Consider the following 12,316-nt stretch of genomic DNA (forward strand, 5'->3'; position numbering starts at 1 on the left):
TCACACGAACTGAAATACCGACTTAGTAAAAACACCAGTGGTTTTCGAACGACAACAGATGGGGTAAAAAGAAGACCTAACACCACAGGTGAGATATACGAGTAGATCATTCACCCAATATATTTTTTCGGCTCGTTTTTATGGGGTCTCGAAACCCCATTACCATTTTCGTGTCATTCGCAACGTTACCAACACATTCAGAAATGAATTTTAATCCCTTTCACAGTCAACTCAAATGTATTTACGCACACACTACAGCTGTTTGCCCATCGATACTAATTCAGTGAATAGTTTCTCAACTGACCGCCATCCATGCGAAGAGGACGCTAAAATCACCTCCGAATTTTCAGGTCGGTATGACAGTTAGATTGGGCCACAAAAGTCCATAAGGTGAAAGCACAGACCAGTTATACAAGTAGACCTTTCACCACAGACGAGGTATACAAGTAGACCTTTCACCACAGACGAGGTATACGAGTAGACTTGTCACCTTATGGACTTTCGCGGCCGAATCTGACTGCCATACCGACCTGAAAATTCAGAGCTGATTTTAGCGGCCTCTTCTCATGGATGGCGGTCAGTTGAGAAACTCACTGAATTAGTGTGATAGACAACAGACTAGTTGCGTGTAAATGCATACGAGTTGAAAAGTACGAATTATTCGCGTTTCGGTGACTAGTTAAAGTTGTAAATAATTTGCTAAAATCAGTCTATCCGCGGTTTCTATTTGAGGCATCCCTCGTGTTCGTAATACAAGCTTCGCGAGACATCGGAGCTTCCCCCACCCTGCCGCCTAATTCGCGAGCGTTGCCGAGCACAGAGGACGGCCATCATTCATACTTTGAAAATAAACATAACAAGACGTGTCGAGACGTATCGGCGTTTCGCGACCGAGGTGCGTATTTCTAACCTCTTTATCCTTCCACTATTACTACTCACGTATTACTACTTATGATCTCTTGCAATACGGTTTCGATTTAATCATTACTTAATTGTAATAATCGTTTGCATACTTTAATGCATCGTTATTTCATTTCTGTTACAGTCTCTTATTGGAACTCAAAATTAAGAAATAATAAGACTTGGAACCTGCCATGATGTGTCAGCGTTTCGCGACCAACGAGGTACATACGTGTTTCTAACCTTTTAGTATTTCTTCATTATTATCAATTATTGTTTGTTGATATTTTCAAGGGAGAGTAGGCGATGAGGTTAAAGAGAAAACTAGCCTTAGAATGAATACACGTTTTATTGGTTATAAAAGAGAAAAACAAAAATGACTGTTTGCACATGTCTCATGCTCGACGATCACTAACCAACCAAAAAAAAATCAAGATGGCCAGAACGCCAGTAGTGCGCTCTGGCGCCTTAATACTGATTGTAAGTGTTGCTCGCGCAACTGCGTGAAGTTATCGACGCGCGATGACTTTAATCTCAACACTCCCGCCGTTTGAGTGCGTCGAGAATCCTATGCCTAAACCATAACATAGATGCTGAAACTGTCTCTTTGGAAATGCTTTGGTAAACATATCGGCCAGCTGATGATCCGTAGGAACATATTCTACTGCGATTTCTCCACTCTCCACAGTTTCGCGAACATAGTGATGCTTAATGTCTATATGCTTAGTTCGTTTATGGAACTCCGGATTTTTGATTAATCGGATTGCACTTTGATTGTCTACTCGCAGAACTGTCGCAGTTACTGGTAGACACCCGAGATCGTTTAACAATTTTCTCAGCCAAATGGCCTCTCTCGCAGCTGCTGCTGCCGCGACGTACTCAGCCTCCGTTGTGCTGAGTGTGACTAGCTTTTGTCGTTAGGGACGACCACGTCACAATCCCATTCGACAGACAGAACGCATACCCCGTGGTAGATCTACGGGTCTCCATGTCACTTGCGAACATCCCGACTTTCGTCGTTCCAACCAAGTACCGGTAGATTCGTTTTACCGCTCGCCAGTGGCTCTCGTTGTGATTGCTAAGAAATTTGCTAACTGAATTCACCGAATATGTGATATCCGGCCGCGTCACAATGGCAAGAAACATTAACGAGCCCACTGCTTCTCGAAATGGTACTGTGCTTGGGTTTCCATCACCGTGATCGTTTGGAACTAGTCGCGCATGCGGGTCGGCTGGAACACTTACTGCTTTTGCATCGATCAACTTAAATTTATTAAGAATTTTCTTTACATATGCTTCTTGATGCAAGAACATGGTTTTCTCTAATCGATTTCTTTCTATTTGTACCCCGACAAATAATTTTCCATCCCCGATCGTAATTTCGAACTCGTTTCCAAGCGATTTTATCACCGACTCGAGGGCTTTACTTGTTTTTGCTGCGATGAGTCCGTCATCTACAAAAAGCGCTAAAAATACATCTACACAGTCTACCCGTCCTCGAAAGATACACTTATCTGCTTCAGCTTCCCGAAACTGATATTTTTCTAGGAACTCACGAAACTTTTCGTTCCAGCACCTGGGTGCTTGTTTCAAGCCATACAACGATTTGTTCAGTTTACACACGAAGCCGCGTTCATCTTCCTTCTTGACGTTGAGTCCTTCTGATATCTCCATGTAGATCTCTTCCTTCAGCTTGCCGTGAAGGAAGGCTGTTCTCACATCGAACTGTGTGAGCTCCAAGTCCTGTTCGGCCACCATGGCCAGTAGAAGTCTTAGCGAGTCGTATCTCACGACTGGCGAGAAGGTCTCCGTGTAGTCGAGTCCCTCTTTCTGTTGAAATCCTCGTGCACAAAGTCTCGCTTTGTACCGGTATGCGTTACCTGACGTGTCTCGTATGACCTTGAACACCCATTTCGAATCTATGGGCTTCCGATCCGATTTCCTTGGTACGATCGACCACGTCTTGTTCTGGTCGTGTGCGGCGAACTCTTCCTGAATCGCCTCGGCCCAATTTTCTGCTTCAGCACTGTTCATCGCCTCCTGAAATGTGTTTGGCGGATTATATTCAGCGAAGTCGATCTCATACCTTGTTGGTGGTCGGATGTTTGCTCGGTCCCGCAGTTGTCTGTTGTTTCCCGGTTGATTTCGATTTTCTTCTCGAGGAGCTGCCCATTCCACGTTTCTTTCAGGTTCTCCCTGAGCTTCCTGGCGTTCTTCCTCCTCTCGCTGTACGCAGGGTTCTGCTACGTCTTCATTTTCGTCCGTTGGGAAGGTGTATTCGAGTTCTTCTCCCTTTTTTGTCCCAAGCTGCCCAGGCATTTTTGACTTTCCGACCTATGTAGGCGTATATAAGCAAAACCCATAATGAAACAAAAATTTCAAAAATTTTTTTACGGAAATAGACGTTTTAGGACCCCCTGATCATATTTTAACTATTAAAAAAAAGACATTTTTTTACTATGCTAATGGACGTGCGTTCATATATTTATACAATTAATACAATTCAGTCTGAACAACCAAATGAATTTCAATATTATTTTAAATTTTTAAATCTGAAAAAATTTTAAAATACTGTCCTATTTGTCCTCTTTGTTTAGCAATTTAAAAAAACGCTGACTCATAAAAATCAATCATATGAAAATGAATGGAAGTTGAGACCGCCCCTACTGAAAATGAAAGGCTGGAAAATTTTTCTTCTTTCAATGAAGAAAACTCTTTTGGTTAATCTTTTTCGAAGGCGAAGGCAAAACAGTCGATTTCGCCACGACAACAATGGTTGGACGCGACGCGTGGACATTCCCCCGAAATAGGGGATCGGCTTTTGTTTTCCAGAAACGCTAGCGACAATGTATTTTCCAAGAGAGTCGAATGTAAGGACCATTGAAGGACGCTCAGTCTACGATACATTTATGACAGAGTTTTGGGGTGCATGTGGCCTAAAGAGCGAATGAGACTAAACAGGCCTGGCAACGGGTGACGCGATAGCGGACGACCGCGTTGGGTCTCCAGCTAGCGCGTGTCGAGGCATTGATTGTTTATGAATAGAGAGAGAGAGTAGTTAAAAGAGGCAGACGACCTGACGTCGTACTGCTGGAAAAAATGAAGACTTTGTCCTGAAGGATCTGGCCACGGAGTGGGGAAGGCGCGGGACCTTCCGGTAAGAGCACTGTGAGGAACGGCACAGGACTTACCCCAGAACCGTCAAAGGCAAAATTTCTAAAATACAGGCATGTCTCTATAAATTTCAAATCCATTAATCAATATGAATTTGTGATATCATGTCAGCCAATTTTGAAAATATGGTTTCGAGAAAAACTCATTTAAAATTTCTGGTATGATTATTAACCGTTGGGTACTCTTCCCTCTAAATGGCTATAACTTTGTTATTTTTACGAATTTTAATGAGTCTACGTTTATTATAATTGCTAAATTCGTTAAAGAGATCTAAATCACCTGCCTCTTGTTATATTTATAAGGATAATATATTGAAGGACAATTTATCGGTGGCGAATGCCTTTGCTGAATTTTTTGAATCAGTATACACGCGGGATACTGTCCACAGTAATTCTACTGATTTCGAATACCCCTCTAATATAAATATTTCGAACCTTTCACTTGACATTAGTGAAATATTCACATGTATTAATGAACTCAAGAATAATTGTGGTCCAGGATATGATAATATTCCTCCTATATTTTTTAAATCATGTGTTTTTATCATGTCTAGGGTCCTATGGTTGATATTTAATAAATCTTTATCTGCTGGCATCTTTCCTAAATTATGGAAGTTATGTTTAATGCCTATTCCTAAATCTAATAACGCAACGTCAATATCAAACTTTAGACCTATTAGTACTCAAAATGTCATGCCTAAGATTATGGAAAACTTAATTAGTCGTAAACTATCATTTCTTTGCAAAGACATCATCATTGATGAGCAGCATGGATTCGTAAGCGGTAGATCGACTGTGACTAACCTTGTGGAGTACCATTACTATTTAACTAACTGTAGTGATAAAGGCATGCAGGTTGATACTGTTTATACTGATTTTTCTAAAGCTTTTGATTCTATTAATCACTCAATCTTAATGTCCAAATTAAAGGCATTAGGAATAAACAGCTGTATGCTCTCTTGGCTATCCAGCTTTTTATCGGACAGAGTTCAAATAGTTAAATTCAATAATAACTACTCAAGAGAAATTAATGTTACATCTGGTGTTCCACAAGGTTCACATTTGGGGCCTCTTCTATTTATAATATATATTAATGACATCTCTAAGGTATTCCATCAGTCTAAATTTTTATTATATGCTGATGACCTTAAGATATTTAAATGCATTTATAATCAGCAAAGTGCTCAATCACTTCAAGATGACCTTTACAGGCTTCAGAATTGGTGCTCATTAAATAAATTGTCCCTCAATTTAGATAAGTGTCATACTGTTAAGTTTAGTAATAAGAATAATAATATCGTTTATAATTATACTTTAAATGGAACCGTGCTAACCTCTCTTAATCATGTTAAAGATCTTGGAATAACTTTCTCCTCTAATTTATCCTTTAAAATTCATTACGAAAAAATTACTTCGCAAAGTCTCCGCTCTTTGGGACTGATTCATAGAGTTTCCAAATATTTTATCAAAACCAAAACACTTAAAATTTTATATTGTGCCTTGACGAGACCTATTCTAGAATATGGCAGCATAATTTGGTCTCCTTATCACAAAACATACATAAACAGCATTGAGGGAGTTCAACACAAATTTCTTCGTCTTGTTGCTAGACATAGTGGGAGTCCCATGCCTCTTGAGTCTCATAATTACGATGGCTTACTTATTAATACTAATCTCCAAACACTGCATAATAGAAGAAGAATCGCAGATATTTTATTTGTAAGTAAGCTAATCAAAGGTCATATTTCGTCTTCAACAATTATTCAATTGTTTCCGTTGTATGTACCGTCTAGATATTTAAGAAATCACTTTCTTTTTTACCCTGAAACTTACCGCACAACGTTTGGATCTCAGAATTGTGTAAACAGAATGATTAGTAATGTAAATTTCGCACACACAAAAACAGATTTAATTGAACAATCATTAGAAAGTCTAAAACTATCCTTGCAACGTATTGTAAATTAATTTATTCTTGTTACGTTCACTAAGCGATAATGTTTGACTATGTAAAATCCACATCTGTAGTTCCTTAGATATTACATCGTTGTACTAAAGGGTTTAATTACCTGTTAATAAATGAATAATAATAATAATAATATGTAAGCAACCTTTAGGTTTGTAACGAATGAATGCGGTTATATTATGTGAGAGTTTCGATTGATGGCATTGCCAACTATGTGTGTGTGTTTCGCGTGAAGTATGTATTAGAAGTTGTTCATTTTATTAGTTAATCGTTTGTTAATAATAATTTAGTTAGTTACGTTCGAGCCAGCTTTCTGTACAAAACATTGAATTTAGATATTAAAGGGAAAATATCTTACAGATATTATCAGAAGTGGGATAAAGAGACCACGTGTGTGTTTTATCAGTTAGGGGAACTACGTGTTAAAGCCGGTTGTTTTTTTTTTTTTTTTTTTTTTAAATTCCGTCCATTGAGCGAATTTTATGTACTTTGGCTCATCCTTTAGAAGTACCGGCGCGCGAGACATGAATTCATTCATTGGAGTTTAGTTATTTGCTTTTGGTGGAAAATGAGTGAAGAAAACATTACTGTGGCGCAGTTAAGAAATGTCGCAAGGCATGTAGGCGTCTCTGTCTCAGGCAACAAGGCTGAATTGTTGTTGAGATTGGAAGCTGCTTTTCCTAATAACGCATGGAAGGAGATGATGCCGGAAGCTGTTCCTGAGGTGCAGAATCTGAGGCTGGAGGAGAGTCTGCCAGGATCAGGTGATGCACTGAATGAGGCTGAAGGACACTCGCTGGCCAGGGAAATGGAATTCATGCGGCGAGAAGCAGATTTGATGAGGAGAGAGCTTGCACTTGCCCATCGGGAAAACGAGATATTAAGGAGTTCCTCCCGGACTGTATCGCACGTTTCTGATAGGCCAAATGTGAGCATCAAAGCAATGAGTGACTTGTTGAGTAACTTCGATGGCTTGGAATACACATTTCTTTCCTGGGAGAAACAGGTGAGGCTATTACGCACTACTTCCGATTTATTATGATAATACTACCAGAGTGCTGATTGGGACTAAATTACGGGGTAAAGCGTTGCAATGGTTCCATTCAAAAGCGGAACACATTCAAATGGATGTTGAAACGCTAATGTCTGAGTTGAAAAAGATGTTTCATCACCCACCTAATAAGTTGTTTTTGAGGAGAAAATTTGAGGAAAGAATGTGGAGAACTAGTGAAAGTTACAGCGAATATCATCACGATAAGGTTATCATGGCCAACTGCATATCGATAGCGGAGGATGAGTTAATAGATTATTTGATAGATGGGATTCCCAACCCGTTATTGCGAAATCAGGCAAGAATGCAGAGCTTCACGTCTTCTCCTGAATTGTTGACTGCATTTGAGAAGATTAGTTTATGGTCTGACGTCAAAAGAAATGCTGCCGTGAATTTGCAACCAAGAAGTAGGAATGGTTTCAGCGCTATGGAGAACGTCCGTGCAAAAGCAACGAAATGCTTCAATTGTAATGAAGAAGGACATTGGTCGTCGTCTTGTCCTAAACCAAGGCGAGAAAAAGGCTCCTGCTTTGCGTGTGGAATATTGGGTCACACTTTCCAAAATTGTCCCAGAACCGCAACTGGAACTCTGAAAAAGCCGTCCAGCAGCGGAACAACTGCCCTTATCGACCTGCCCAATAGATCATCGTCTGAGGATTTGCCCTGTACTGCTGAGCAGAGTAGAGGATCACCAGCCAGGACTCCGCTGACGAAAGCGACCCATGGGTGCTGCGTGCTGGTGACCGAAGCATTGGAACATGATTATTTTATTGAAGCTTTGGTGGATACTGGTAGTGCCATTAATATTGTTACAGAGAGCACCTATTTAGAATATTTTAGTAGCTATACGTTGTTACGGGGAAAATGTGGAACTAATTATGGAGGGTTAAATAAGTCGCCGCTAGTACTACATGGACACGTTATTTTAAGAATTCGCATCAAATCAATACCCGACCATATTTTTACAGTAAAATTTGCTGTTGTGCCTGATTCAACTATGACATATGCCCTCTTGTTGGGCCGACAATTTCTATTCCAGCCAGGGTTGACGATTACCTTCAATGAGACTGATTCTTTGAAATTAGAATATGAAGAACCTGTTGCTAATATTTTAAATATAGAAATTAGCGAGCAAAATAACGAATTAGATTCAATTGCAGATAGTTTGGATTCTTCACTCTCCTATGAAACCAAAGATGAACTGTTGAGGTTACTAGATGCTTATATTCACGTTAAGGGTGGCACTGGTAATGTCGATTATGAATTTAGTATCAATCTTGTAGATACAGGTAAGCCATTTTATTTCGCTCCTAGACGTCTGTCATGGCATGAGAGAAGCGAGGTTAAGAAAATTATTGACGGGCTATTAAAAAAGGGAATAATCAGGCCAAGTAACTCCAATTTTAGTAGTCCGATAGTGTTAATTAAGAAAAAAGATAATAGTTACCGATTGTGCGTCGATTATCGCGCTTTAAACAAAATAACACTCAAAGATAGGTTTCCCCTCCCATTAATTGAGGACCAAATTGCTCGTCTAGCCAATAGTTCCTATTATACTAGTCTTGATCTTAAAGATGGATTCCATCAGGTAACTATGGCTAAAAATTCTGTCAAATTTACTTCGTTTGTTACTCCGGATGGACAGTTTGAATATCTCAAGATGCCATTTGGGTTGGCTAACGCGCCAGCTGCTTTTCAAAGATTCATTAGTTTAGTATTTAGACCTTTGCTTGATGCAGGCAAAATTCTCTTGTACATGGATGATATTTTAATTGCCACCGGCACTGTTGAGGAGAACTTAGATATTCTTCGCGATGTTTTAAAATCACTATCAGAATACGATTTGAAACTCAATTTTCGGAAATGTCACTTCTTGAAGCAAAATATCGAATATTTAGGCTACAATATTTCAAAAAATGGGGTGACACCAAATAAGTCCAACGTTGAAGCTATTCAAACTTTCCAGCAACCCACTACTGTTAGACAAGTACAACGTTTCCTTGGCTTAACTAGCTATTTCCGTAAATTCGTGCCAGGCTTTGCTTTAATTGCTAGACCCCTTTATAACCTAATTAAGACGGATGTACCTTTTAAATTTGGTGCAGCAGAATTGAATGCGTTTGAAACACTTCGTAATCGGTTAGTGAGTACACCAGTATTAGCTTTCTACAATCCAACGGCAAAAACTGAGTTGCATTCTGACGCGAGCTCTTGCGGGTACGGTGCCATTTTATTCCAACAACAGAAGGATTCACAAATGCATCCTATTATGTATTTTAGTCGACGAACAACGGAGACAGAAAGCCGGTACCATAGTTATGAGCTTGAGATGATGTCAATTGTCTATGCGTTAGAGAGATTTCGAGTTTATTTACAAGGAATAAACTTCACTATTGTGACCGATTGCAGTGCTGTCAAATTAGCGCTTAGCAAAAAAGATATTAATCCACGTATCAGTCGTTGGGCGATGATTTTGCAAAATTATTCCTTCGAGATTGTACATCGGACATCGGATCGTATGCGTCATGTGGACGCGCTGAGTAGAAATATATTATTTATTGAACCTTTGTCATTCGATCAAATTTTAGTCTATAAGCAACTACAAGACCCTGTAATACAAACTATTCATAGAGAGTTAGAGATTCGAGAAGACGATAAATTTGAGTTGAGAAACGGCGTTGTATTTAGAAAGTATGATAAAAATCTTTTATTTTATGTCCCCGAGTCAATGACTCGCGAGGTTATACAAAGATGTCATGATGATGTTGGGCATGTAGGTTTGGAAAAGACCATCAGCTTAATTAATAAAAGCTATTGGTTTCCAGGCATGCGTGTGCAGGTGAAGGGATACATCGATAATTGCTTCAAATGTTTAACATATTCTGTACCCACTGGAAAACTTGAAGGTCAATTGCATATCTACGACAAAGGTATTCGACCTTTTGATACTATTCACGTAGACCATTACGGCCCACTGCAAAAAACGAGTCGAGGCTTTAAGTATATTTTCATTATCATAGATGCCTTCACCAAATTTGTAATAATGTACCCGGTTAAGTCGACTGCAGTTAAAGAACTTATCTAGTCTCTGAAACAGTACTTTCATCATTTTGGCTCTTGTAAACGAATTATCTCTGACAGAGGCAGCTCGTTCACATCCGGTGAATTTTCAGATTTATTGTCGGAATTAAGAATTGAGCATGTTAAAGTAGCTAGCGCGACACCTAGAGCCAATGGCCAAGTTGAGCGAGTCAACCGATTTCTACGATCGATACTGGCCAAAATGAGTGCGGACGAGATCTGGGATCAGGCTTTGATTAAGGCTCAGTTTTCTATAAATAATACGTACCACAAAGCTATTGATACCACACCCAGTTCATTACTATTTGGCTGTGAACAGTATGGTTTCACTGATGATGATTTACGCGACTATTTGCAGTCTGTCACTGACATAGAGATAAATCGTGATGAAATTAGAAATACTGCTATTTCACAAAATCGGCGCTTACAAGACTATAATAAATTTATGTACGACAAAAAGCGTAAAAAACCGCGAATCTATACTGTAGGTGATTATATAATGTTAAGAAATGTTGTAACTACTCCAGGTGTAAATCATAAGCTATTGCCTAAGTTTAAGGGCCCGTATATAGTAAACAAGGTACTCGATAGGGATAGATATATCGTTGGTGACATTCCGGGATTTCAATTAACCAATAAGCCTTTTACTGGAACCTTTAGTCCCGATCGAATGAGACCATGGTTACAATGCGTTGATCTCGACTCCGAAATTGAGTCTGGGAGTTTTGATGGTGTACATGGTCGAGCCGACCATGAGGTCAGGATGGCCGAAGCTGTAAGCAACCTTTAGGTTTGTAACGAATGAATGCGGTTATATTATGTGAGAGTTTCGATTGATGGCATTGCCAACTATGTGTGTGTGTTTCGCGTGAAGTATGTATTAGAAGTTGTTCATTTTATTAGTTAATCGTTTGTTAATAATAATTTAGTTAGTTACGTTCAAGCCAGCTTTCTGTACAAAACATTGAATTTAGATATTAAAGGGAAAATATCTTACAAATAATAAATGAAGAGGACGAGTTCCGAGTCAAAGATCCGTTGCGGGGTTTTAAAAAAGGACAGATTTGCAGTTTTGTTCTCATTAATGTTTGCAGCGTGTTTGCGAGGGATGTGTCCGATATATACATATGTATATAATCAATTCATTTTCCTTCAATAATTCTCCATTGCAAAAATTCTACAGTATTCTTACATTTTTTTATATTTTAAAATTTTCCCCTGTTATTAGAAAGTAGATATACGACGTAAGTTATACAACTTATAGTTCCTAGCATGTATAACATGTATATGTATATAACGCATGGTCGCTTCGTATGGAAAGTCAATGAATCTTCAAAAAGCGCCCAGGTCCGATTTCGAGAAATGTAAGGTCTGTCAGTCACGATGGCTTTTGTCGTTTACTGACGATTCGAACGGTTGGCGATGCCAGGCTTGCTTTCGAGAAATGTAAACGACGTCAGCGATGCAAGAGCGAGAAGGAAAGCGAGTATCAGCCTGTTCTTCTCGGCTCTTCCGAAACTCAACGCGCTCACGTACACGCAATTGAGCATAGTGTGCGAAAGCGAGGAATGAGGAGTTTCCGGGGCCCCGATGCACAGTCTGATTAAACTGATTTCGAGTCGCAAATACGTTTCTGCCGAGTTATTTTTTTAATAAATGATGTATTACAATTTAAAATAAAAAATAGAGAATTTGCGGTGTACGTATCAATGAAATACATCCTTATGAATTTTAATAATCTTGAAATTTTTAAATACTCTTAATCGATTGATTTCTCCAATGAAATTAATCGATTAATGTCCAATGATGGACCCTACAGCTTTAATTCCGTTAAAAAATAATAAAATTTATGTAATTTTATTTTTTGTCTCACTTCCTCTTGTGTTAATTTCTGAATCTGTTGATAACGTAGCGAGTGACACGAAAATGGTAATGGGGTCCCGGGACCCCAGAAACTCCGGCCGAAAAATTACATTACGTGAGACGTCTATTCATATATCTCGTCTGTGGTCACGTGCCGTGCCTACCCCCTAATGAACTTTCGCGGCCGAATCTGACTGCCATACCGACCTGAAATTTCGGAGCTGATTTTAGCGGCCTCTTCTCATGGATGGCGGTTAGTTGAGAAACTAGGCACTGAATTAGTAT

The 12,316-nt window shown here is 39.2% G+C and overlaps 1 long non-coding RNA gene across 1 annotated transcript; it reads left to right on the forward strand.

The window, feature by feature from the left end:
• Nucleotides 1-847: 847 nt before the first annotated feature.
• On the forward strand, nt 848-1,366 carry LOC122403587. Its single transcript, XR_006259631.1, has 3 exons — nt 848-895; nt 1,046-1,124; nt 1,195-1,366. It is a non-coding gene; the product is annotated as an uncharacterized LOC122403587 (long non-coding RNA).
• The last annotated feature ends 10,950 nt before the right edge of the window (nt 1,367-12,316 follow it).

Source organism: Colletes gigas, unplaced genomic scaffold, assembly GCF_013123115.1.
Source record: "Colletes gigas isolate AHSC1104 unplaced genomic scaffold, ASM1312311v1 Colletes_gigas_Sc00063, whole genome shotgun sequence".
NCBI lineage: Eukaryota > Metazoa > Arthropoda > Insecta > Hymenoptera > Colletidae > Colletes > Colletes gigas.